The following is a 27,172-nucleotide window of genomic DNA, read 5'->3' as shown; positions in this document are numbered from 1 at the left end:
CGTCCGCTTCTTTTACTAAGCAGGTCGCGGACTCCCTGAAGAGGATACGGGACAAAGCGTCGGAGCCGCCAACGCCCTCGGTCCCGAAGGCAACTGTTCCACAGAAGAAGACTTCGATGCCGATCCTCTATACTCTGCTGCCGAAGGTGGCGCCGAAGGCTTTCGCACCTCGTACGGTGCCCGATGACTCAGAGGGGCTGCGGCAGAATCAGCGTAGTGGAAGCTCTGCTCGACCACTTTGGCAGGAGGATGAATCGGAGCATTTTATCGACTCCGACACTGGCACATTAATGCTCTACAAAAGGAAAATTACATCCCAGCCAGTGGACTCCTATGTAATCCCTCTAAAGAAGAAGAGGCCTGCACCTGATACTCCAGACCTTGTGGAACCCATTCCTCAACAGCCTAGGAGGAGTCCAACACCTTCACCCACTTACTCAGATGGGGATGGAAATAACCAAAATGAGGAGTATAACTTCCCTGCCAATAATGACCCTGATGAGCAGCAGGACTCCTGGGTGGACACTGGTGACCAGGGTGACCAACAGGTGATTGGTGACCCACAGCTTTATGGGATAAAGACTTCTCCTACTGAAGACTCGGCGGCATTTAATGCCTTGATTGAACGGGCAGCTGCAAATCACAAGGTGGAGATGCATGCCGACCCTGTGGAGGTTGACTTTTTGTTCGATACGTTCTCTGCATCGGAGAAAACTGTTAAAACACTGCCAATGCTTAAAGGGGTTCTCAAACATGCCACTGACATTTTCAAAGAACCCACCAGGGCGAGGGTGGTCAACCCACGTATAGAAAAAAAATACAGACCGGCACCTGGGGACCCTGCTTATATTTGTGGCCAGTTGCCTCTAGACTCTTTGGTCGTCTCCAATGCCCGCAAGAGGGCGAATTCACAGACAACGGGTGAAGCTCCTCCCCCGGATAAAGAGTCAAAAGTGCTGGAGGCAGGGGGCAAAAGGGTGGCAGCGCAGGCCGCAAACATATGGCGCATATCCAATACACAAGCTCTGCTGGCTAGATATGATAGGGCGCAATATGACACCTTGGAAACATTTTTGCAGCACCTTCCAGACCAGTTCAAAGAAGGAGCTGAAATGTTGGTCCAGGAGGGCAAGCTCATTTCTAATGCTGCGATTAAATGTGCGCTTGATGTTGCAGATACAGCGGCAAGAGCAGTGAACACTAGTGTTATGCTAAGGCGTCGGGCGTGGCTCCGCATCTCAGGCTTCAAGCCCGAGATCCAAACAACTATCCTCAACCAACCCGTCAATCCAGACAGACTGTTTGGCCCAGAAGTTGACACCACCCTTGAGAAGATTAAAAAAGACACTGAGACAGCTAAGTCCATGGGTGCTCTTCAGTCTCAGCAATACAGGGGAAACACTTTTCGTCGCTCAAGCGCAAGAGGTGTTCCCAGAGGTCACTTGGCACAGCAGACAGGTTTCAATAGAGGAGGCGCCCAGGCCTCTTACCCCAAACAGAATAGAGGTGGCTACAGAGGAAACAGCGCCAAGGGCAGAGGCAGAGGCAACAATAGTTCCCGTTCCTCTGCTGCTAACAAACAGTGACTCCCTGTCACTGCCCCCGACCATCCAACACCTGTCGGGGGGAGACTCCAACAGTTCCTGCCAGTCTGGACGTCCATCACCACAGACAGGTGGTTATTGTTTGGAGTTAACGTCCACTCCACCCAACATACCCCCAAGACAATGTATGTCGATATGGGAAGCCCAAGGTAAAAAATTGGATTGCTTACTTTGTTCGTGATTTAAATATGAGAAGGAGTTGTTTCCGTCAAGAGTCCTGTGAAAGGAACAAACGGAAACCCATTGTTGGCATCTGCTTGAAAATGCTCACAGTCAAGAAAAAATTAAGAACAAAAGGGCCGCTGCCATTGGGTGTCTTACCATTGTTTTGGACCCTCGGTGCATTGTATTAAACGTCTAATTTGAGGGCAGAACTATTGCAGTATGCCGGAATGAATCCTGAAAAAAACCGACGGGTACAGAATTACTAGAAAATCCCTCGTGCAGGGCAGCGCGTGTGTGTGCGCAAACGAGGAAGCGAGTCTCACCGTGAGTGCTCAATTTGCCGCGGTGTCTTCCAACAATGAAGCAGGAAAGGCGGTACATAAATAATTTTTGGCTAAGAATATACATTAATTTCTGTTTGTAGATCATTGAAAGGGACAGAACATTTGGATCGAAATCATTCTCCTTTCACCTCGAGTTCTGAGCGGACGCATCAGATTCGAAGGTAATTTCCTCCGCTCAAATACAAACCACTATCTTATAGTTGTGCAAGCCCACAGCTACAGTACAACTACTGATTATAGCAACGTTGCTCCCTTGCAGGTTGACATCCACGGTGCATGATGACTATTCTATAAAATGACTTAGTGACCAAAAACCATTGGTCGCATGAGGTATGTTGCACCCTCGGGTGCATTCATTGGGACAAAGCTATTTGCACTATTTATGTAAGGTTTACCCTTCTAAATTCAATCCCCTTTCTTTTCTCTAAACAGTATCTGCGGATATATTTCCACGCCCTGATGAGAATCCGATGATTTTTACATTGGGATTCGAAACGCGTCGGCAATAAGTCATTGTGTTTGTCCAAATTGAGTTTTGGGTTCCCATTCCTGTGCTCACATAAAATGTTCTCTTGTAATGACATAGTGACAGGAAGTTGGGCTGTTAATGAATAAGACTTAACCTCTTCATTTATATTGTTTCACATGACTTGATGATACTGTTTTTCCCTCACTGTTTTGGTAATAACTGTTTATCATTGATATAATTTGTTTGCACATTTTCACTTGTTTCAATTCATTGATTGTACACATTGTTTCCTTGCTTTTCCCTGGCAAAAATTATGTTTGCTCAATGTGAAGTTGACTATGTATCTTTCCTTGTTTTAAAAATAACCAAAATAGACAAAGCTTAAAAGCAAATGACATAAATTAAATGTCTGAGTTAACTAATTGATGTGGTTTTCTCTTTGCTGTACATTAACCCCTTCCACGCTCATGACGAGCTGGGCTCGTCATGAAGTAGCCTCCTCGCACGCTCATGACGAGCCCAGCTCGTCATGTTGTGTGGGATTTCCGATTTCTCAGCACAGCAGGGGAATATGCTGAGCATCCATGTGGTTAACGTTGGCACAATTGTGCTCACAAGAGGCATAGGTAAATCCCCTTTTTTGTTTGGTGGAGGAAGAAGGCACAGGGGTTTATTCCCTGTACTTCTTAATCCCAAAGAAGGACGGCTCGCTCAGACCCATTCTGGACCTACGCCCCCTCAACCTGTACATACTCTCAGAACACTTCCACATGTTAACACTGCAGCAGGTTCTTCCATTGTTAAGCCAGGGAGACTTCCTCGCAACCTTGGACCTCAAGGATGCTTACTTTCACATACCACTCCACCCATCCCACAGAAAGTGCCTCAGGTTCACCATACAAAACAAGCATTACCAGTTCAAGGTCCTACCCTTCGGAGTGACCACTGCCCCCAGGGTGTTCACAAAGTGTCTGGCGACTGTGGCGGCGCACCTCAGGAGACAGAACATACATGTCTACCCTTACCTAGACGACTGGCTCGTTCAAGCAAAGTCGGAACAGCAGTGCGCCGCAGACATGTCCCACACAATTCACCTCCTTCACAGTCTGGGGTTCTCACTGAACTATCCCAAGTCGCACCTTCAGCCAGCCCATGTGCGGCAGTATCTAGGCGCGACAATAAATACGTTGACTGCTACGGCTCAGCCGAACCAGGTGAGGATCGACAACATCCAGTCGCTCATCCAAAGGTTCAGACCGCAACAATCACTCCCAGCGAGAGTGTTTATGCAGTTGATAGGCATGATGGCCTCCTGCATCTTCATAGTCCCGCACGCGAGGTTGCATATGCGTCCGCTCCAAGAATGCTTGGCGTATCAGTGGACACAGGCTCAAGGACAATTGAAAGACCTAGTGTTGGTGACTGGTCGGGCATACAGCTCTCTGCATTGGTGGAATCCACACAACCTTTGCAAGGGCCGACCGTTCCAGGAGCCTGTGCCGCAGATCATCATGACGACGGACGCTTCTCTCCAGGGATGGGGAGCTCATGTGCTCCACTACACGGTGCAGGGACTATGGACGACACAGCAAAAGAAGATGCACATCAACTATCTAGAGTTGATGGCAATCTTCATGGCACTCAAGTCCTTCAAGGTACATCTGTGCAACAAAGTCGTGTTGATCCGGACGGACAACATGACTGCCATGTACTATATCCAGAAGCAGGGGGGTACGCACTCTCCACAGCTGTCTCATCTGGCTCAGAGCATGTGGAAGTGGGCCATTCAGAGGAACATTTTCCTCATGGCGGAACACCTCCCGGGCAAGGACAATCAGATGGCAGATCTGCTCAGCAGGTACAGCCATCAAATGCATGAGTGGGAGATACATCCATCAGTACTCCGCCCGTACTTCCAGCAGTGGGGTCATCCAGAGATAGACCTGTTTGCCACAAGGGAAAACGCAAAATGCCAAAGCTTTGCCGCCAGGTTCCCTCACCCACAATCGCAAGGCAATGCGATATGGATGAACTGGTGAGGCAAATTTGCGTACGCTTTTCCCCCAGCACCTCTCATCCCGCTGGTGGCAAGAAAGCTAAAGCAACACTCGATGACGCTCATCCTGGTTGCTCCAACGTGGGCACGCCAACCATGGTACACCACGTTTCTAGAACTTTCCGTGGTACCGCATCAAAGGCTGCGCCTCTCGCCCAGGCTCTTGACGCAGAACCATGGCGACATTCAGCATCCAGACCCGCAACAGCTCAATCTGGCGATCTGGCTCCTGAAGTCCTAGAGTTTGGCTACCTTAATCTGCCTCCTGAATGCATGGACATCATCAGAGAGGCACGAAAGCCCACTACCAGAGCTTGCTATGCAGCAAAATGGAAGCGTTTTGTCATCTACTGTACAGAGCATAACATTAATCCGCAAGATGCATCCATTCCAAACATCATTTGATACTTGTTACATCTTTACAAATGCAATCTAGCGTACGCTTCCATTCGGATACACTTGTCAGCCATAGCAGCTTATCTTCAGAACAGGCAGCACCTCTCTGTTTTCAGGGTGCCTGCAATTAAAGCTTTTCTAGAAGGACTAAAGCGGGTCATTCCTCCCAGAACACCGCCCGCTCCAGTATGGAATCTCAATGTGGTCCTCACTAGGTTGATGGGTCCACCCTTTGAGCCTCTACATTCGTGTGAGATTCAATTCTTGACATGGAAGGTGGCTTTCCTCATTGCCATCACGTCTCTCAGGCGTGTTAGTGAGCTACAGGCGCTCACAATACAAGAGCCATTTATTCAGGTTCATTCCAACAGGGTGGTGCTCCGCACTAACCCCAAGTTCCTTCCAAAGGTGGTGTCACAATTTCACGTCAATCAGACAATTGAACTGCCCGCATTCTTTCCTAACCCTGAAACTGTGGCGGAAAGAATGCTCCATACCTTGGACGTTAAGAGGGCATTCGTGTACTATATTGACAGAACACAACCATTTAGGAAAACACAACAACTATTCGTTGCCTTTTCAGCTCAGCACAAGGGCAACCCCATTTCCAAAGCAGGAATAGCCAGGTGGATCGTTAAATGTATTCAGATTTGCTATCAAAAAGCTAAACGCACTTTAACAATCCCACCCAGAGCACACTCCACGCGCAAGTTAGGAGCCTCCATGGCATTCCTGGGAAACATTCCTTTGGAAGACATTTGCAGAGCAGCTACGTGGGCCACACCACACACGTTTACCAAGCATTACTGCGTAGACGTACATTCCAAACAGCAGGCAGCTGTAGGACAAGCTGTTCTCAAAACACTATTTCAGACTTCTGCAGCTGGCACGGGCGGCCGCCGTTAATGGAGGGACTGCTATATATTCTATGCAATAGATATGAATTTAGCAGCCCACATGCCTCGAACTGAATATGCTACTTACCAGTATGCATCTGTTCTTGGCATGTAGGGCTGCTAACATTCATATCGCCCACCCTCCTCCCCGGCGCCTGTAGCAGCTGCAGATTACTTCATGCATTTCATCACTAGCATGGACATCATTTACTCTATCGCACTCCATCTTTGCCACAATGGCTAAAAACAATCTGGGGATGGAGTCGATGCCCATGCGCACTGTAGTCCAGGGGAGGAGCCACCTATCTCGTGATACTTCGAAGACTCTTCCAGGACAACAATGTTCAATCATCCGGACCCAACACTAGGCGGCGATCTATGCAATAGATATGAATGTTAGCAGCCCTACATGCCAAGAACAGATGCATACTGGTAAGTAGCATATTCAATACGAGGCAATTTAGCATTCGATTTGAGCGTGACAACATACGGTGGAATCTGCAAAAGACCAACATCATTTGGACCTGTAGCCCAAAGCGTTTCAGGAAGCGAACGCAATTCCAGTGGCAAACAATCTTTAGACAAATACATTGGAGAAATCACTTTCTTACCAAGAATAATTTGTACTCCCGAAGGAGAGCAATGCAATGTCGCATACAATCTTTTCAGCAAGTCCAAACCCAACAGATTCTCACCACAACCAGTCGTTAGAATAAGTGGAGCTTCCAATTCACAAGGGCCAATGGAAAGGGACAAAGGACTAGAAACCGGATTACGAACTGGGGCACCTGAAAATCCTACGGAAACATTGGTCAAGCCAGACAAAGGTGCGCCAGGGAGTTTAGAGTGCATAATAGAACTCTTTGTCGCACCAGTATCCAAAAGAAAAGGTTCTACCACACCTGATGTAACCACTTCAACATAAGGTCCACTCTGATCTACTGGAACTGACACTACTCCCTTACTTTGTCCTTGGCTGTCCTAGTTATCATTATAACCAGAACTTTCACCTTTGACATAGTAATCCTCAACATAATACTGAGCAGACTGACCACTCGGAACATTCTGTCTGTCAAAATAATTTGCAGAATTCTGTAGGGAAGAGGAACGCTCATTCTGGGGGATCACACCACGTCCCCTACCCCTAGGAGATTGCTGAAAACAACCACGACCTCTTTGACCAGATGCACCATTCGCGCGCTGTAGCAAAGTCGGACAACTATTCTTGAAATGACCTTCCTCTCTACAATAAGCACACTGATTAGGGCCAGGAAAGAATCGCTGAACATAAGGCTCAGGCTTCTGTTACAATCTCTGAAATTGTGGAGGTTGCTGAAACTGAGGCTGATTCTGACGAGGCGGATAAGCTTGCTGCAAAAGAACTTTCGTCTTTAAATCTTTTGTTTTCTTTTCTGCTTTATCCTTCTCATCTTTATCCCTATTCTCGTAATATTGGGCAGTAGCCAATATCTGGGCTGACGAAGAAACGGCCCATGAACTCTCAGAATCCTTCAACTTATTAGAAAGTTCGGGAAGCAAATTAAAGACAAATTTATCCACGAACAACCTTTGGCCACCTTCCGTACTCATATCCTGACCACTGTGATCGATAAACGTCTCTTCAAACCTAGTGAAGAAATCAGACACATTCTCGTCTTTCTTCTGCTTGCATGCTGCTTACTTATCCCAATTCACTCGTAAAGCAGGCATCATTGTTTTCATCAGATTAATAATTCTACCTGGCAGTTCTGTAACTAAAGGTTCAGGTTTAGAACCTCCCTCTTGTCTACCATCTGCAGCAACAATATTCGCCCAAGTATCACCTAATTCTGCTGCATGATTCTCATGACGAATCTTCGCCCACAAAGGTTGCGGAACTACATTACCCATTAACATATCGATATCAGCTAAATTCATAACACACGCTTCAACTGTCTGGGACAACTCTTTGTAATAACCGGCAGGATTCTTACGAGGGTCAGGTAAGGTCTGCTTAAGAGCCAAGACCTCTGCTCTCTTCCAAGGGACATGTACCCATACTCGCTGTAAATGAGCCGGTACGGCAGCAATATTAAGACCAGCATCGGCCGGAACTGCTTCCTTCCATACAGGAGGAACTTCTCTCATAGGAAACTGTTTAACTTTCCTCCTAACAAAGGAATCAGGTTCGTACAATGTCTGAGGCGAAAGTCTAGACCTAAAAACAAGTATCGTTTCTACTGCATCTATAATATCAGCTTCCACTATTGTCCCTTTAGCGAATTCGGACTGAATATCAAGTACGTCCTGCGGAATCAAACCCAAGTCATTATTTTCCCATTCTTGATGCAGAAACATACACATTACATCAAAAACATACCTTTGCTTAGGCGGTTCCCATTGAAAGAAAACATCCATAATCGATTGCAAATTATACCTAGAGGCATTTGAAATCCATCTACGAGCCAATAAATCCAACACAGCCTGTTCCTCGGGACTGGGAAGCTGACTACGACTCTGCTTACGTTCCGAAACAGGGGTCATATTTAACGACCCAAGCAATGGAGTCAATAAATGAGAAACAGTTTCTGCCATTCGTTTTCGAACAGAAGGAGAAGAAGAAGACATAAGAACAGGAGAATAAGTATTTTGAGGCAAAGAAGGTGTAGGCATAAAAACAGTCAGAGTCGAAGATGCAGAAGTAGAAGGCAAAGGAGTTTGAGGCAAAGCTGGTAGCAAAGATGGCGACCATAGAACGGGTTGCGCAGGAGGAGGCAAAACCATCTGCGGAGCACCGGGTGGCTGAACAACAGCAGGAGGTTGAACAACAAAGGGTGGAACAACCAGTGGTAACGGAGGCGCAGTAGCATCCTGCACATAAGGAGGTGGCAATCTCAACAGATGAGAGATCAAAGGATCTTTTTCAAGATCTTCAATCGCTTTCGGAGGAGAAGACGGCAAGGCCGGATAACATTTATCTATGGCCATGCAACGCTGCCTATCTAAAACTTCATTCGCTCGCTCCTCTCCATCATCCCTATACTGCCTAGCAGCTTGTAGTACTGACATATTCTTATCTTTCTTATCTTTTTTAGCTTGTTTAATTTCTCTCTGTTTGGCTTCCTTTCGCCAAAGGCGGAAAGAGTCAAACATTGCCGGCCGGGCTATCTTCTTGAACAGTGCTACTTCCAGATTATCTAAAATATTTGATTCGAAACTACCATATTGGGGCCATCATAAAACACCATCCTTCCTAGTATAGCGGATCCATACTTCGTTATAAGTAATAGGACCCACTCCGTGTTTAGAATAGAGCTCATAAGTTGGAGTTCCAACCGGAGGTATCGGACACGAGTCCTCCAATCGGGAATCCCTGTTGCAACCACAACTAAACCATTTCCTAATTTTGCTAAGACCAGGCATCTTATAGCTCACTAATCTAGCTTCAAACTTCAAGGGGTTATCGACTATCGATACACTCGCAAATATACGAGCCCCTCGGCTTCGATTGCTGCAGCAGCCGAATCAAACCAAGCCAAGAACCAAACCAAGAACCAAACAAATTCGTGGGAGCGACCCACTTATACTTAACCAAAATATCTGTCACGCCACCAGAAGACCGTCTATCGTCTCGCTCTACAAATCATCTATCGAGGGTCCAAGACAGGGCGACAGTCAGGGCAGCAGTCCTTTGTAGCCGTCGGGAAAACGGAAAGCCTCGCAGAAAACACCTTCGGTCCACGTTGACATGCAGGGGTCGATGCAGTGGCGGCCTTCCTCCAGAATTTCCTCACGTGGCTCCTTACGATCCTCGGGCTTGGACCGGTACCGCTGAAATCGCCCCACGTGGGCGCCAACTGAAGAACCGCGTCAATCAGAACCGGTGGCGTCAGGTACACGCCCGATGTCTTCGGATCCCCCTGTCCTGGCCAACAGAGACACGGAATACTTCTGGGTGGCGTCAGAGATCAAATTTATTAGCTGCAGCTAGTAACAGTGAACCAAGCAATACAACACGGTGTACAACTCAGGAAACTGCTCAACTTTCGTAGAGCAAGACACTACTTTTATGCCCAGTTTCTAATTCATTACGAATGCACACCCATTGCGGCAAATTCTGACCAATAGAAACACATTACTATACATTATCACATTCCAAAAAGATCACTTTACATTGCACCAACCCCACAAGTTAATTATTAGGACTGTCCCAAATGCGATTACCAAAAGCCGGACAAACCCATAATTGAAAGCACTACCCATGTAATGAAAAGACATAAAGAAAAGAGTAATTCAGATGTAGTATAGGATAAGATATATGCAAAAAAAGTAAAGGGCTAACTATATCCTGAACAATGATCGCAATTATAGACAAGCTAAGCTAAAGAAACTGGTTTCGTAGAAAGGGTCAGTTTCAGGTGAAGGGGTCAGTATCTTACAGTTCACTCGTAAGTCGAAAAGGCCCACGTTAAACTTTACATGGACAACGAGGCCCATGCAACTTCGTTCGTTCGTTTATCCCTATGGCCTACGTGAGGGCAACACAAAATGGCGTTGCAAACAACGTAAAACAAAATGGAGTCCGGTTCCAAAAACCAGGGAACCTCAGTACTGGGGTCTAAGCAGCTGCGCCAGCGTGTGCCCAGACCGCTCGCCCTCACCATAGTGGTGTGCTGTAATGTATTTTCTAAGATAATGTGTTTCCCTATCGGACACATCGCGCAATTCAAGCAGTAACGATAGTCGCCACCGTTCCTCTTCAGATATGTCCCAACAGCTTTGCATAGATGCGTCTAGGGCCGTCAACTGCTGTTCAGTGTTGGCGGGAGTTTTCTGTAAATCTCTCAAGACTCCCCCATGTTTGGAGATCACAACACCTCTTATGTATGCTTTAAAAGCCTCCCACAGTGTCGCCCAAGTGTCTACCGAGCCCGTATTGAGCTCAAAGTAGTCTTCAGTGGCTTCCCTAAGTTCTGAATCAAACAATTCGTCGTTTAGGGCCATGCTATGGAATCTCCACCTGAGCTCCTGTCCCTCAGGCCTGGGGACAAGAAGCTTGGGTAAAACAGGTGAGTGATCTGTGTAAGACCTGGGCAGAGTCTTGGTTCTAGTGTGCCAAGGAACGAGGCCAGGGGAGAGCAGCCAAAAGTCTAATCTGGTCCATGTATTGTACGGGGCTGAGTAGTGAGTATATCCCGGGTTTTTCGGGGATCGCAGTCTCCATATATCAGTGAGTTGAAATGTGTCACAGGATTTCAACAATACCCATCTGGCCCTAGGCTTAGAGTCAGCAGTTCCAGAGGAGCCGTCAACTGTGCAGTCCATAAGTAGGTTGAAATCCCACCCAATAGCAAATGGCCTGTGCCCCATCATGTGAGATTAGCGTCTATCTTGGAAAAAGTCCGGTCTATCAACATTCGGGGCGTAGATGCATATTAGCATAACCAGATGGCCCATCAGATTGCCCACTTCTATAATGTGCCGTCCTTCCTGATCTATCTGGGAGTGAGTCAGTGAGAATTGGAGACGTTTATGAATTAGAATTGCAGTACCCCTTGCATATGTGCTATAGTTGGAGAAATAACGGTGTGACCCCCAACTGGAGGCGTAGTGAGTGGTGTCAGATTTCGGTAAATGCGTTTCCTGTAAGAAGGCAATGTCGACTTTGTGTTGTTTCATATAGTGTAGGACATGTTATCGTTTCTTAGGGTTATTTAAACCCTGAACGTTCCAGGACATGAGGACGGGGTTTGCGTGATCAACTAAGTCAGGAGCCGTGTTCTGTTGTGCCATTTTGTAGATTAACCAAAAACGAGGACAAATTGCCATGAAAGCCATATAGGGAGCTGGTAATACAATGAGAACAAATGAAGTGAACCCCTTCCCATCCCACCATCCAACCTCGCAAACCCACATGCAAGGTGAAGAACCTGTTAACCAAGATTCAAATGCATCATGTGAACTTCTTTCTCGAAAGGATGTGATAATTTCCTGATGCATTAATGTCATCAATACCAAATAGTGTGCTACACACCTGGGGGGGAGGCAACGCTCCGTCGAATCCCAGCATTATCAAAATTGTATAGAAGAATGATATACATACTATCTTAGAGATTACTTATACAAGCATCAACAACTATAGCCTGTGAAATGAGCAGGTGGATGGAAGAAGGCAATACAAACATAGGGTTAGCCATTTGAGAATATGTCTATGCTAGCCGCAGAGCCGCTATGGATCGGGGAGGTGCACCACGGTCCTCGCTCTGCTGGGAATTAGTGGTCTTCTATAAGGCGCAGAAAGCTTGCGCCTCACTTGAAGTCTCAAAAAAGAGAGGGCTCCCATTGATGTCCATTCTAAGGCAGGCCAGATACAGCATCCCGTAGCGGAGGCCCAGGTTTCGAGGCGTTGCCTTCACACCCCTGAGTTTGCGACGGGCCTCCTGGACCATTAAAGTGAAATCCGGATAGAGTGACACGGTGTTGCCCTGCCATGCCAATTTGCCACACTCCCTGGCAAGTCTTAGTGCAGTGCCTCTATCCCTGAAGTTCATGATGCGTGCTATGATTGGCCTAGGAGGGCAGATAGGATTTGGACGTGGGCCCAGCGACCAATGCGCTCTTTCCACTACAAATCCGGTGGTAAATGCATCCTTGCCAAAAATGTCAGTCAGTAAGGCCTCAACAAAGGTGTCCATTCTGCCAGTGTTGGTGCATTCCGGAATCCCAATAATGCGGAGATTGTTGAGGCAGCTGCGGGCTTCCATGTCCTCGTTTTTTATTGCGACGTCCTTCAGAATCTTCTGTACGCGCTCCAGCCTCTTAGTTGATTGCGCAGCCCCGTCCTCCAAGTCGGATATGTGGCCCTCCGCTTTGTCCAGTCGACGATCGTGAACATCCAGTCTGGTCCCATATGCGTCCAGGCTTTTCTCCAGTGCGTCGAACCTGTGGTCGAGCGATTTGAAATGAACCCTGAGTTTGGTGAGAGTCAGGATTTGAATGGCCCATGTCTGGAGCAACTGAGGATGCCTGCCCCCTCTTAGCCATGTTGGGGCGCTGCTTGTGTGTCCCGTCTGCAGCAGCTGTGAAGGCGAGTAGCCGCTGCTTAGGGTCTTTCTTGCCCATTTCGGTACACTCAGTTCCTAGTGACGCAATGACCCTAGGTGTAGATGCGGGTATTGAGGACGGAGTGAGTCACCAGCACAGTTTTTGCAGGGTCTGTGTGCCGCAGTTAGGGCCAGAGGGCAGGGGGCATTTGGGTTAGTCAAAGCGGCCCGATGCACGCAGGAGTGGGAGGACTGTATGGCAGTTGTAACGACCAGTGCCGTTGGAGGCCAAAACGAGGGAGGCCCACCGAGGACCCCGTAGGGATCCGGAGCCTGGAATGTAGAGGGCTGATGATTTATTTAGAGCAGAGACGGCCCGCTAGGTCGTGTTGCCATATGGAGACGCTGCAGGAGGCTGAGTTCAAAGAGTAGCGTACAAGGGAAACCACACGGTTCACAGGCCTCCCAGATGTCCATGCACGAAGGCTGCCCAAACTTCACTCCCACACCCCGCCGCCACGCACAGCCGAGCGGCTGCCCCCCTACCCAGCCCCCGGACCCCTGTCGCCCCGGGGGGCTGTGGGAGCGCCGAAGCGTGCAGTACCCCAGATGCGCTCTGTGCAGGGGTGGACACACCACGGCGGGATAGGCGGCGGAGACGTGCGGGGGAGCAGTGAAAATTCACTCACTGCAATTCCGTAACAATGCGGGGCGGGCAGAGCGACGATTATGGATTGCAGAGCGACCCCCGTTTCAGCTGAGCGCTAGGCCGCAGGTGGCTTCTCCCCCTCTGGTCTCAGGGAACAGAATCCTTGCATTTTGGTAGGGCAACGGGAGCTTTTTGGCAAGATAGACGTATAGTGGCTGGGCCGTTGGGCAGAGCTTCAGTGCCGCGCGGCCATCTTGGTCCGCGGCTTGGCCACGCCCCAATGCCCTGCACTATTATTCAAGTATCAGTCTTTTTAAATATACTGGGAAAGAGGCAGCAAAAACAGAGGAGAACTAACATCAGTGAGCCAGGCCTGTGTCTATATGGTTCTCACTGACATCATCACGACTGACGTTAAAGCTGTGTCAGAGCTGCGTGCCAGAAAGCCATTTCAGAAGCTTTCTGGATCCAGTCTTGTGCCTGAGATATTCAAAGATGAGGTATTTGGAAATACATCGAGTATCCACCAGAAAGGTCATTACTGAAGGTAACTAATCTTTTCTATTGCCTCGCTTAGTTAAGAAATCAAATGCTGAACGCGCTTTCAAACTATCAGCCCCTCTTTCGTCTCCTCTTGACTTCCAAACCATAAAATCTGCAGTTAATTTGCCAACTAATTTCAAATGGAGTTATTGACTGCAAAAATCTAGTTCTTGTTTTACCAGGATTAGCCGTATTGGTCCTTTTTGACCATTCAGCTGCATATGACACTTTCTTTCAACCCATTTTCGTAACTCATCTTTCAGAGGCTGAGGTCAGAGGTAATGGTTTGCTATGGATACCCTCATTTCTTACAGATCGAGGTCAAGCTGTAGTGCATGTATCTTGTTGCCCTGTCTTCTGTCAAGTTCATTGTGGGTTCCTCAGTGTTCTGCAATCAACTTTGGTCTTTTCACTTACATACAACATAGTTCTCACATATCATAAGAAAATGTTTGCGTGCCATGCAGACCCACCCCTTTTGTCTTACGAATTCAAAACACTTTTACGATCACTGAGCTTTACTGATCTTTCAGAACAGTTTGAAAGGCTTTGCCAGTTGAATGTTAAAAATTCTAACTCCAATAAAACTTAGACCATTATTTTGTCTGTTCTGACCCAAATCTTGGAGGCCATCATTAACTGGAGATCTGACATGTAATTTAGAAATTATCTTTGACCGTCACTTGTGCTGATGGGCTGTGATAACACCATTTTGTGTTTATGTTTTAAGGGTTTGAAAGATCTTTATTAATTGTGGTGCAAAACAATCACGTAGGCATGTATATCTTCAAGACTGGATTACGTTAATTGGATGTATCTTGGCGGTTTAAAAATATTTTTACATAGGTTTTGCTGTAATAATTGAGGCATGACTGGTTGTTAATTACCCCCTGAAATTGTTTAACTTGTCGCTTTACTTTGGTACTGTAATGAGTTCTTGGTCTTTCACAATATCTCATGCAAGTTTGCTGGAAAATGTCAGTTTATTGAGTTCTTAGTCTGCTGCACAGATAACCCATTTCCAGCATCTCTACTCTTGTCCTTGACTCCACTATGCAAACCTATCCTTCACTAAGCACTCTATATCTGCCAAAGACTTTTGGCAAATACAGACCGTGGCTTCCCAATTTTGTACTACTGTATGCCTATCGGAGTTAGGAGGAGGGTGGGAGACTGAGAACTTATTCCTCTAGCCTCCTAGTTGTCTTCTGCATTGACACAGTTTTCCTTTTTTGTTACAGACGAGAGTTATTACTGTTACGGATATCTCAAACTACCACTCTTTTGGCTAGGATCTTAAAATTAAGATGTTCATAATTTCTGAACTCCACTGAATAAGCATGCTTGTTATAAATTAGCGTAACGAATGACACAAAGTCCCTAGTTGGCCTATGGATCAGGCTGAGAGGGAGATTCCTCAATGCAAATGGCAAGGGGTGGAGGGGAGGGAGGGAGAGGCTAATTAGCCAGCAGAAGCCATAACCACATGAAAAATAAATCACAGATATTGAGGGAAAATTATCTAAACAAAATTCAAATCACAAAATATATGTACTTGTACAAATTTTTAATTTACAATAAACAAAAGTTAATATACAATACCAGTTTAAAAAACATAAAAATGTACTTGTAGGTGTACATGGGTGCAAAGAAATAATTTAAAAACACAAGAACACAAGTTGTCGACGCAGCGTTTCGGTTTCTATGATTTTGACCTTCATCAGGACAGGGTTTCTAGAAGAAGAAACATCTTATTTAGAAAGAGATCTGTTACATTTTAATCATCAGTTTGTTCATACATTGTTAACATTAAAAAACCCATATTCTCTGGTATGTTTGCTTGACAAGTACAGTGTCATAATATTCCTTTTATATAGGTGGGCGCATTTCCGCCTCTTTTATTAAACATGTGGTATGGTCTTGGGGGGGGAAAAAAGGGGGGGGAAACACCCTTCGAAGAGTAGGGTTTGTAAAATATTGCACAGACCCAGTGATTAGGGTAGGGGTAGCACATGACTAGTAAGGTCTTGTATTGTGGCCAGTTTTTTTAAAAATTACTGGGGCAAGTAGTGGTTTACAGGTTTACTGGTGTTCTAAAAACCCTTAATGCTGGAGTTGTACCCGTACCTTTGGAAAGAGAAGACAGGATCCTCTCTATTGGGTTCTGTATGCGTGTTGTTACAACCAAACGTTTGAAGGCACGTTCCCTTGAGTGATGTGGTAGTTCTAAAAAAGATATTTTTTATTTATCATCTCAAGTCATCATAGGGTTTACTGCTACGTTATTAAGACAACCTGAAATAATTACCTTAGCTGTTAGTCTTATTGGTGTATTCTTTAGTTCTATACACCAATGGGATGGTTCATGTGCGAACTCTGTAGTGGCTATCTTCTTCAATTAGATAGTCTCTGTCGGGGCCCTGTGTTGTGGCAAAGGACAGATAAATACACTGTGTGTTCTTTCAAGTAGTATCTCGAGACTTTCTGATAGGAACGGTATGTAAGGTTACCTTAAAAGAATTCAGTATTCCTGGTATATGTGTTGATATATATCGTTACTCTGGTTGATTAAAAGGATCTCTTTAGAGGTTACTTTCTTCAATTAGCAATGCTCTGTCGGAGTCCAAAAGGGTCCACTCTATTGGGAGAAGCCATATATACACTGTTTCACTATTGTGATTTAGATTAATTTAACATGTCTGTAGTCCTGAACTTTTATAATCATTACCTTGTATCTTTATGGAATGAAGTGGGAGAGAGCAGGTAGCCACCGATAATTCATTAATCTCTGGTCATTTCTGGAGGGAAGGTGACGAACACTCAGTTAATGATTTGAACTTTGTTTGTATTCGCTAATAGGTAGGGTCAGAGTTGTTCAAAACTTACCCAAGTATGTATCACTTTGAAAGATATTTTGGTAAATAAATATATAGTGGTCCAGGAACTGATGTTGCGTCGCAGGAAGTAACTTGCTGCGAGGAAATGATATGTCTCTCTGCGCTGGGTAAATAATATCACCAGGCTGGAGAAAGACGTGCATGGTATTAATATATGCTGTTTTTTTAAATACAAAAGTTTACAGTATACTACTTGACTCAGTAGTACTGAAAATACTACTTCAGCATGTTAAACCACCCTATTTAATATTGCAGTTACTTGAAAAGGTGATTATTAGATGGAAAAAATTAGTTAGGGCAGACATATTTATTTACTTCGTGTCTGCACTTTAGCCAGAGCCTATTACTCCGCCTCGTGCTTCGTTGGGTTATTTACTTGAGATTAACTGCTCCGCATTGTCTATATTAAGAGCTTGCTGCTAAACGCTGCGCTCAGTATTATTATCCATTCTGGTTAGCTGCCCCAAATTACCTTGATGTTGTTAAAACAACTATGGTAAAAGCAGGTCGTTACTGCTTTGTGTATCTATCATAGTTTCACCCTGCCCTCTGATAAGCCTTACCTTGAGGATGCGTTTCGGTCTCCCTGCTACCTCGCGTCTCTCCGTTTCCGAATGCAGGAGGACGGCGGTAACCCTCTTTTTATGTAGCGGATCGGCACTTAAAACAGCCGGTGTTAATTAAGGGTAATTGATTCACGCGCCTTTTTTGACGTACATTGGACTACTCGTGTAGTTCAAATGAAAGAACTACTCGTGTAGTTTTCCTCTCTGACTTGTAGCATCACTTCCTGTCAGGCAGGCGTGCCTTGGGACGTGTATGCTGTCGGAGTACCGCGAGTTTTCTACTGCGCCTCTGATCACTCCTGTGGTTCTGATGGAACTACTGGAGTAGTTTGTTATTGAGATTTCAAATGGAGGCTCCTCGCTGCGACCTGTTAGAAGTCGGGAGTTGGTCCGCAAGCGATGATGTATGTTTGTAAACATCACATTGACTACCGATTGGTTGGCCTAAGTGGCAGTACATTGTTAGCGCTTCCTGGCAATATCAATTCTTCTTTATCTTTAGTCTATGGGATTTTTGTGCATCTATGTCGTTATCACTACATATTAGATGACAACTGTTCCTATTTATCAGGGTGCACACAGGTAATTTCTATTAGATTTATGCCACTGATGTACAATTTTGTGCCTTCGGTGCATATATTGTCAGGTTCTATAGATATATATACAACCACTGTTTCAAGCTTTGCAGGTCTACGGGGGTACCTATATTTGTTGCGGGGCCATATTAAATTAAAATACGCTCCCAATCTTCTTTATTATTAAGTCCCTTCTTTACTGTTTTGAATTTTGACATGAAAAATTGCTCTCTTTTCCTTCGCTTTGTTTCAGTGTCGCCTCCTCGGGCACTCATGTGAATTTGTTCCAACACGCACCAGGATAGGTCTTCCAGTGTGTGTTTGGCCTCTTGCCAATGTTCAGTGAGAGGTGCTCCTTTCTTTTTAGTTCTTATGGCAGACCTGTGTTCATTTAGTCTTAGACGGACCTCTCTAGATGTTTCGCCTATATATGGCAAATTACAGGGGCACTTAATTAGGTATATTAGATTTTTTGACCTACAGTTCATCATTGATTGAATTTTGTGAGTGTTATTGTTTACATTTATACAGTCGCCTTTAATTATTGACTTGCAGTTGCCACAATTACCACACGGAAAAGTGCCTGTGGGCAATGGAGCATTGTTCATGCTTTGTTGTAGATCAGGTTTTATTTCCCTATACGTATGAACTAAACTATTTCTTATAGTTTTGTTGCGTCTGAACGCAAACATGGGTTTAGGTAATTTTTCTTTGTTCTTATTGGTAACAAGGTGCCAATTGCGGTTAATGATATTCTTTATTTTGTTACTAACGGAACTGTAGTTGGTCACAAAAATAAGAGGTTTGTTTGCTTCAGTTTTCTTTTGTTTGTTCTGTAGGAGGTTGTCCCTATTATAATATTTTGCTCTTTTATAAGCGTGTCTGATCATACGTTTTGGATAGCCACGGTTGATAAATTTCTCGGTGAGGATTTTAGCATGTTTGTCGAAATCTGGCATCTTGGTGCAGTTTCGTCTCAGCCTGAGAAATTGGCCGAATGGTATATTATCTTTCTGGCACGGTGGGTGGAAGCTATCATAATGCAACATGGTGTTGCGATCAGTTTTTTTAGTGAACAACTCAACTGATAGTTTATTCTCGTCAGTCTTGATCAAAATGTCTAAGAATTCACATTGCTGGCTGTCATAATTAGAAGTGAATTTTAAATTACTATCACCTAAATTTAGCCATATGATGAATTCTTCCAATGTTTCTAATGGGCCTGTCCATATAAAGAAGACATCGTCTATATACCTAGACCAGTTGGAAATGTTCTCATAGAATGGTGCCATGGTATTAAAAATGTGGTTATCTTCGAACCTGGCCACGTAAAGACATGCCAGGCTCGGCGCACATGTGGCTCCCATACTGGTCCCTTTGGTTTGTTTAAAAAAATCATTTTGGAACATAAAAATATTATTTTTCAAGACTAATGTCACACAGTCGACTATGAAGGTTTCTTGGGCATTGAGGTCCCTCTCTTGGCTTGCAAAAAGGCTTTCTATCATTTCGATGGTATTGTCTTGGGGTATGTTTGTATACAAAGCCTCTATGTCGAGGGTTACTAAAAATTGGGTGTCAGTGTTAAAAGGAATTCCCTCAAGTTTCTGGATAATGTCTCCTGTGTCTTTCACGTAAGCTTTTTGGTTAATGACATACGGTTGGAGAAAAATGTCTGCATATTGGCTTAGAGGCTCTGTAAGGGAACCGATGCTGGACACGATAGGTCTCATTGGTGGATTCAAGATGTCTTTATGTACTTTAGGTAACCCGTAAAGGGCCGGGATCACTGGATTTTCGTTGAAGAGGTATTTATATTCTTCGTTACAAATCACCTCATCTTCTAATGCTAGGTCTAATGTTCTTTTGACTGTGGTTTTTAATTGTAACCAGTCTTCTCTTTTGACCTGTTTATAGTGATCCTGATTGTCTAATAACAAACGCATTTTATCAGTGTATTGTTGCGTGGACATAATCACTATGCTACCGCCTTTATCCGCGGGTTTAATCGTCAGTGTATGGCAATTCTGCAGTTTTTGTAGCGCCTGTTTTTCTTCTTTTTGTAAATTTAAATTGGTCCAATTCTTTTGATCTAGGAGATCAGAAATACCCTTCTCCACTACTATCTCAAAGGCTTCTATGTTTTTGTTTATTTGGCCTATATTAGGGGTCCATGAAGATTTGGGTTTTAGCCCGGATTTATTGGAAGAGGGTATTTTTTCTTTGTCTTCAAAAAAAGTTAGCAATCTAACTTTCCTGAAGAAAGCCTGAAGATCTCTCTCCAAGTTGAACCTATCTACTGGGGATGCAATAGCAAAGCCTAAGCCCTTTTCTAAAAGTTTTATTTCTGTCTCTGTTAGATTCATTTCTGATAGATTAATAACAGGTGCTTTTTTTACGTTTCCCAGGTTTTCTGGCTCCTTGTCTGATATCGGTGGTTGTATTGAGGTCGAGGGGTATAGTTGTTCTTGCCCCTCGCTCTCCCTCGGTTGTGGGAAAAGTTTTGTCGTTGCTCTAAAAAAGAGAGGGTATCTCTCGATTGAGCTCCACTCATATCTTTGTCTTTTAGGGAGGAATGTTGTCCGTTCTCAGTAACCTCGGTTTCTGAGTCAGAACTCGTATATGAGGTGTCGAAGAACCTCACCTTTTTACGTTGGAAGTTTTGTCTTTGATTTTGTGGTCCTGGTCTGCGAGACTGGGGATATTCACGTGGTCGCTCATAATAATCTTTCTGCAGATAGGGATAAACGTGTTCCGGATTATATTTTTCTATATCTTTCTTCAGTTTATTACTCTTTTTGTTTATCAAGTAATCCCTATACCCATTAACATCATTTTGGATGTCTTCTAGTTTTTTCCGGGCTTCTTCCAGACCAGTACATTCTTCTAGTTTTTTCTCTAGGTCTTTTAGTTCCTCTCTTTCTATAATCAAGATATCGGTTGCCGTTTCTATTATTAATAGCATCCAGTCTCTGCTGCACCTGTTTGCTATAAGGGTCCAATTTTTGATAAATTTTTGATTATTTATGAAGATACCGGGCTCGTTAGTCACCTGGAGGCCTTTAGGGATAGTCCCATGTCTGCAGTAGTCTATTAGGAAATCTGAATGCAGTTCTGTTCTTATTATTCTCTTTTTGTTGTTCCACAGAATGCGCCATTCTTCCTCATCGCTGTTACTAGTGTTGATAGTTGTAACATTTTTGATAGTGCTGTTTATGATCTTATTAAATTGATCCTCACTATAGCTGAGTGTTTTTAGGCCTTCCATAATGGCCTAGGGAGCTGAATTTGCTCTGAGGTATGTAAAGAACCACCTCCCCGGTTAACGAACCGTATAAAGTCAAAAAATGAAAAGGGAGGTCTCCTCACAATCCGTAGGGGACGAGGAGAAAGACAAACGTAACGAATGACACAAAGTCCCTAGTTGGCCTATGGATCAGGCTGAGAGGGAGATTCCTCAATGCAAATGGCAAGGGGTGGAGGGGAGGGAGGGAGAGGCTAATTAGCCAGCAGAAGCCATAACCACATGAAAAATAAATCACAGATATTGAGGGAAAATTATCTAAACAAAATTCAAATCACAAAATATATGTACTTGTACAAATTTTTAATTTACAATAAACAAAAGTTAATATACAATACCAGTTTAAAAAACATAAAAATGTACTTGTAGGTGTACATGGGTGCAAAGAAATAATTTAAAAACACAAGAACACAAGTTGTCGACGCAGCGTTTCGGTTTCTATGATTTTGACCTTCATCAGGACAGGGTTTCTAGAAGAAGAAACATCTTATTTAGAAAGAGATCTGTTACATTTTAATCATCAGTTTGTTCATACATTGTTAACATTAAAAAACCCATATTCTCTGGTATGTTTGCTTGACAAGTACAGTGTCATAATATTCCTTTTATATAGGTGGGCGCATTTCCGCCTCTTTTATTAAACATGTGGTATGGTCTTGGGGGGGGAAAAAAGGGGGGGGAAACACCCTTCGAAGAGTAGGGTTTGTAAAATATTGCACAGACCCAGTGATTAGGGTAGGGGTAGCACATGACTAGTAAGGTCTTGTATTGTGGCCAGTTTTTTTAAAAATTACTGGGGCAAGTAGTGGTTTACAGGTTTACTGGTGTTCTAAAAACCCTTAATGCTGGAGTTGTACCCGTACCTTTGGAAAGAGAAGACAGGATCCTCTCTATTGGGTTCTGTATGCGTGTTGTTACAACCAAACGTTTGAAGGCACGTTCCCTTGAGTGATGTGGTAGTTCTAAAAAAGATATTTTTTATTTATCATCTCAAGTCATCATAGGGTTTACTGCTACGTTATTAAGACAACCTGAAATAATTACCTTAGCTGTTAGTCTTATTGGTGTATTCTTTAGTTCTATACACCAATGGGATGGTTCATGTGCGAACTCTGTAGTGGCTATCTTCTTCAATTAGATAGTCTCTGTCGGGGCCCTGTGTTGTGGCAAAGGACAGATAAATACACTGTGTGTTCTTTCAAGTAGTATCTCGAGACTTTCTGATAGGAACGGTATGTAAGGTTACCTTAAAAGAATTCAGTATTCCTGGTATATGTGTTGATATATATCGTTACTCTGGTTGATTAAAAGGATCTCTTTAGAGGTTACTTTCTTCAATTAGCAATGCTCTGTCGGAGTCCAAAAGGGTCCACTCTATTGGGAGAAGCCATATATACACTGTTTCACTATTGTGATTTAGATTAATTTAACATGTCTGTAGTCCTGAACTTTTATAATCATTACCTTGTATCTTTATGGAATGAAGTGGGAGAGAGCAGGTAGCCACCGATAATTCATTAATCTCTGGTCATTTCTGGAGGGAAGGTGACGAACACTCAGTTAATGATTTGAACTTTGTTTGTATTCGCTAATAGGTAGGGTCAGAGTTGTTCAAAACTTACCCAAGTATGTATCACTTTGAAAGATATTTTGGTAAATAAATATATAGTGGTCCAGGAACTGATGTTGCGTCGCAGGAAGTAACTTGCTGCGAGGAAATGATATGTCTCTCTGCGCTGGGTAAATAATATCACCAGGCTGGAGAAAGACGTGCATGGTATTAATATATGCTGTTTTTTTAAATACAAAAGTTTACAGTATACTACTTGACTCAGTAGTACTGAAAATACTACTTCAGCATGTTAAACCACCCTATTTAATATTGCAGTTACTTGAAAAGGTGATTATTAGATGGAAAAAATTAGTTAGGGCAGACATATTTATTTACTTCGTGTCTGCACTTTAGCCAGAGCCTATTACTCCGCCTCGTGCTTCGTTGGGTTATTTACTTGAGATTAACTGCTCCGCATTGTCTATATTAAGAGCTTGCTGCTAAACGCTGCGCTCAGTATTATTATCCATTCTGGTTAGCTGCCCCAAATTACCTTGATGTTGTTAAAACAACTATGGTAAAAGCAGGTCGTTACTGCTTTGTGTATCTATCATAGTTTCACCCTGCCCTCTGATAAGCCTTACCTTGAGGATGCGTTTCGGTCTCCCTGCTACCTCGCGTCTCTCCGTTTCCGAATGCAGGAGGACGGCGGTAACCCTCTTTTTATGTAGCGGATCGGCACTTAAAACAGCCGGTGTTAATTAAGGGTAATTGATTCACGCGCCTTTTTTGACGTACATTGGACTACTCGTGTAGTTCAAATGAAAGAACTACTCGTGTAGTTTTCCTCTCTGACTTGTAGCATCACTTCCTGTCAGGCAGGCGTGCCTTGGGACGTGTATGCTGTCGGAGTACCGCGAGTTTTCTACTGCGCCTCTGATCACTCCTGTGGTTCTGATGGAACTACTGGAGTAGTTTGTTATTGAGATTTCAAATGGAGGCTCCTCGCTGCGACCTGTTAGAAGTCGGGAGTTGGTCCGCAAGCGATGATGTATGTTTGTAAACATCACATTGACTACCGATTGGTTGGCCTAAGTGGCAGTACATTGTTAGCGCTTCCTGGCAATATCAATTCTTCTTTATCTTTAGTCTATGGGATTTTTGTGCATCTATGTCGTTATCACTACATATTAGATGACAACTGTTCCTATTTATCAGGGTGCACACAGGTAATTTCTATTAGATTTATGCCACTGATGTACAATTTTGTGCCTTCGGTGCATATATTGTCAGGTTCTATAGATATATATACAACCACTGTTTCAAGCTTTGCAGGTCTACGGGGGTACCTATATTTGTTGCGGGGCCATATTAAATTAAAATACGCTCCCAATCTTCTTTATTATTAAGTCCCTTCTTTACTGTTTTGAATTTTGACATGAAAAATTGCTCTCTTTTCCTTCGCTTTGTTTCAGTGTCGCCTCCTCGGGCACTCATGTGAATTTGTTCCAACACGCACCAGGATAGGTCTTCCAGTGTGTGTTTGGCCTCTTGCCAATGTTCAGTGAGAGGTGCTCCTTTCTTTTTAGTTCTTATGGCAGACCTGTGTTCATTTAGTCTTAGACGGACCTCTCTAGATGTTTCGCCTATATATGGCAAATTACAGGGGCACTTAATTAGGTATATTAGATTTTTTGACCTACAGTTCATCATTGATTGAATTTTGTGAGTGTTATTGTTTACATTTATACAGTCGCCTTTAATTATTGACTTGCAGTTGCCACAATTACCACACGGAAAAGTGCCTGTGGGCAATGGAGCATTGTTCATGCTTTGTTGTAGATCAGGTTTTATTTCCCTATACGTATGAACTAAACTATTTCTTATAGTTTTGTTGCGTCTGAACGCAAACATGGGTTTAGGTAATTTTTCTTTGTTCTTATTGGTAACAAGGTGCCAATTGCGGTTAATGATATTCTTTATTTTGTTACTAACGGAACTGTAGTTGGTCACAAAAATAAGAGGTTTGTTTGCTTCAGTTTTCTTTTGTTTGTTCTGTAGGAGGTTGTCCCTATTATAATATTTTGCTCTTTTATAAGCGTGTCTGATCATACGTTTTGGATAGCCACGGTTGATAAATTTCTCGGTGAGGATTTTAGCATGTTTGTCGAAATCTGGCATCTTGGTGCAGTTTCGTCTCAGCCTGAGAAATTGGCCGAATGGTATATTATCTTTCTGGCACGGTGGGTGGAAGCTATCATAATGCAACATGGTGTTGCGATCAGTTTTTTTAGTGAACAACTCAACTGATAGTTTATTCTCGTCAGTCTTGATCAAAATGTCTAAGAATTCACATTGCTGGCTGTCATAATTAGAAGTGAATTTTAAATTACTATCACCTAAATTTAGCCATATGATGAATTCTTCCAATGTTTCTAATGGGCCTGTCCATATAAAGAAGACATCGTCTATATACCTAGACCAGTTGGAAATGTTCTCATAGAATGGTGCCATGGTATTAAAAATGTGGTTATCTTCGAACCTGGCCACGTAAAGACATGCCAGGCTCGGCGCACATGTGGCTCCCATACTGGTCCCTTTGGTTTGTTTAAAAAAATCATTTTGGAACATAAAAATATTATTTTTCAAGACTAATGTCACACAGTCGACTATGAAGGTTTCTTGGGCATTGAGGTCCCTCTCTTGGCTTGCAAAAAGGCTTTCTATCATTTCGATGGTATTGTCTTGGGGTATGTTTGTATACAAAGCCTCTATGTCGAGGGTTACTAAAAATTGGGTGTCAGTGTTAAAAGGAATTCCCTCAAGTTTCTGGATAATGTCTCCTGTGTCTTTCACGTAAGCTTTTTGGTTAATGACATACGGTTGGAGAAAAATGTCTGCATATTGGCTTAGAGGCTCTGTAAGGGAACCGATGCTGGACACGATAGGTCTCATTGGTGGATTCAAGATGTCTTTATGTACTTTAGGTAACCCGTAAAGGGCCGGGATCACTGGATTTTCGTTGAAGAGGTATTTATATTCTTCGTTACAAATCACCTCATCTTCTAATGCTAGGTCTAATGTTCTTTTGACTGTGGTTTTTAATTGTAACCAGTCTTCTCTTTTGACCTGTTTATAGTGATCCTGATTGTCTAATAACAAACGCATTTTATCAGTGTATTGTTGCGTGGACATAATCACTATGCTACCGCCTTTATCCGCGGGTTTAATCGTCAGTGTATGGCAATTCTGCAGTTTTTGTAGCGCCTGTTTTTCTTCTTTTTGTAAATTTAAATTGGTCCAATTCTTTTGATCTAGGAGATCAGAAATACCCTTCTCCACTACTATCTCAAAGGCTTCTATGTTTTTGTTTATTTGGCCTATATTAGGGGTCCATGAAGATTTGGGTTTGTTATAAATTAGCTCCCATCAGGTGTACTCCTGCAGACAGGTTTGTCAGGTTGAACTGTCAACGTGTTTTTGTAAAACAATTTTGTTTTGCTTGTACTACTGGCAGATAATTTCAAAACCATGTGCAACACAATATTCCTTTCCCTTAACGCACTCATTTCTTTGGCGTTCTGTTTTTTTTCTTTTTAAATCTTTCTTATAATACATTCTGTGAGTCCTTATTACCAAGAAAATACTAGATAACTTCTGTAATGCATTCTCTCAATCAGCTTTTATGTACCAAATGTCATACCACCAGTTTAGATTTCCCTAAAATAACATAAAATCTTGTATTTTTGGCAGCTGTCTGTTAGACGTAGTGTCAAAAGGAGTGATGATTCGTAGGGCACAGTGCAATGCAGTAGAGATTTGACATAATCTCCTAGAGATTTTCTGGCTGTTTGAATCTGCAGAGAGAGAAGTTACAGATCACATGTTCGAAATATCAATTTGAGTGGGGGTAGCCGATGTATTTATTATAAAAAATCGGAAAGCCAGAATTATATATTCTCCAGCAAGTCAAATGTGAAAATTGAGGTTATGAGTTGATATTGATAAGATCTACGTTTTGTTGTAGGTTATAGTGATATAACCCAGGAAATTAAAGTTTTCTTGAAGTTGAAATTACATGTAATTATCTCAGTGAATCAATTTGCATGGACAAAATGTACTGTATAAAATTGT

General features: G+C 43.4%; 1 protein-coding gene across 2 annotated transcripts in view; it reads left to right on the top strand.

The window, feature by feature from the left end:
- SLC30A9 (solute carrier family 30 member 9) overlaps window positions 1-27,172 on the top strand; it is a 680,727-nt gene that overhangs the window by 447,951 nt on the left and 205,604 nt on the right. The gene's annotated exons all lie outside the window — the stretch shown is intronic.

The sequence above is a fragment of the Lissotriton helveticus genome, chromosome 2_2 (assembly GCF_964261635.1).
Source record: "Lissotriton helveticus chromosome 2_2, aLisHel1.1, whole genome shotgun sequence".
In the NCBI taxonomy this organism is placed as follows: domain Eukaryota; kingdom Metazoa; phylum Chordata; class Amphibia; order Caudata; family Salamandridae; genus Lissotriton; species Lissotriton helveticus.
Note: the sequence above shows the minus strand (reverse complement) of the source record. Positions and strands in the feature narration are given on the sequence as shown.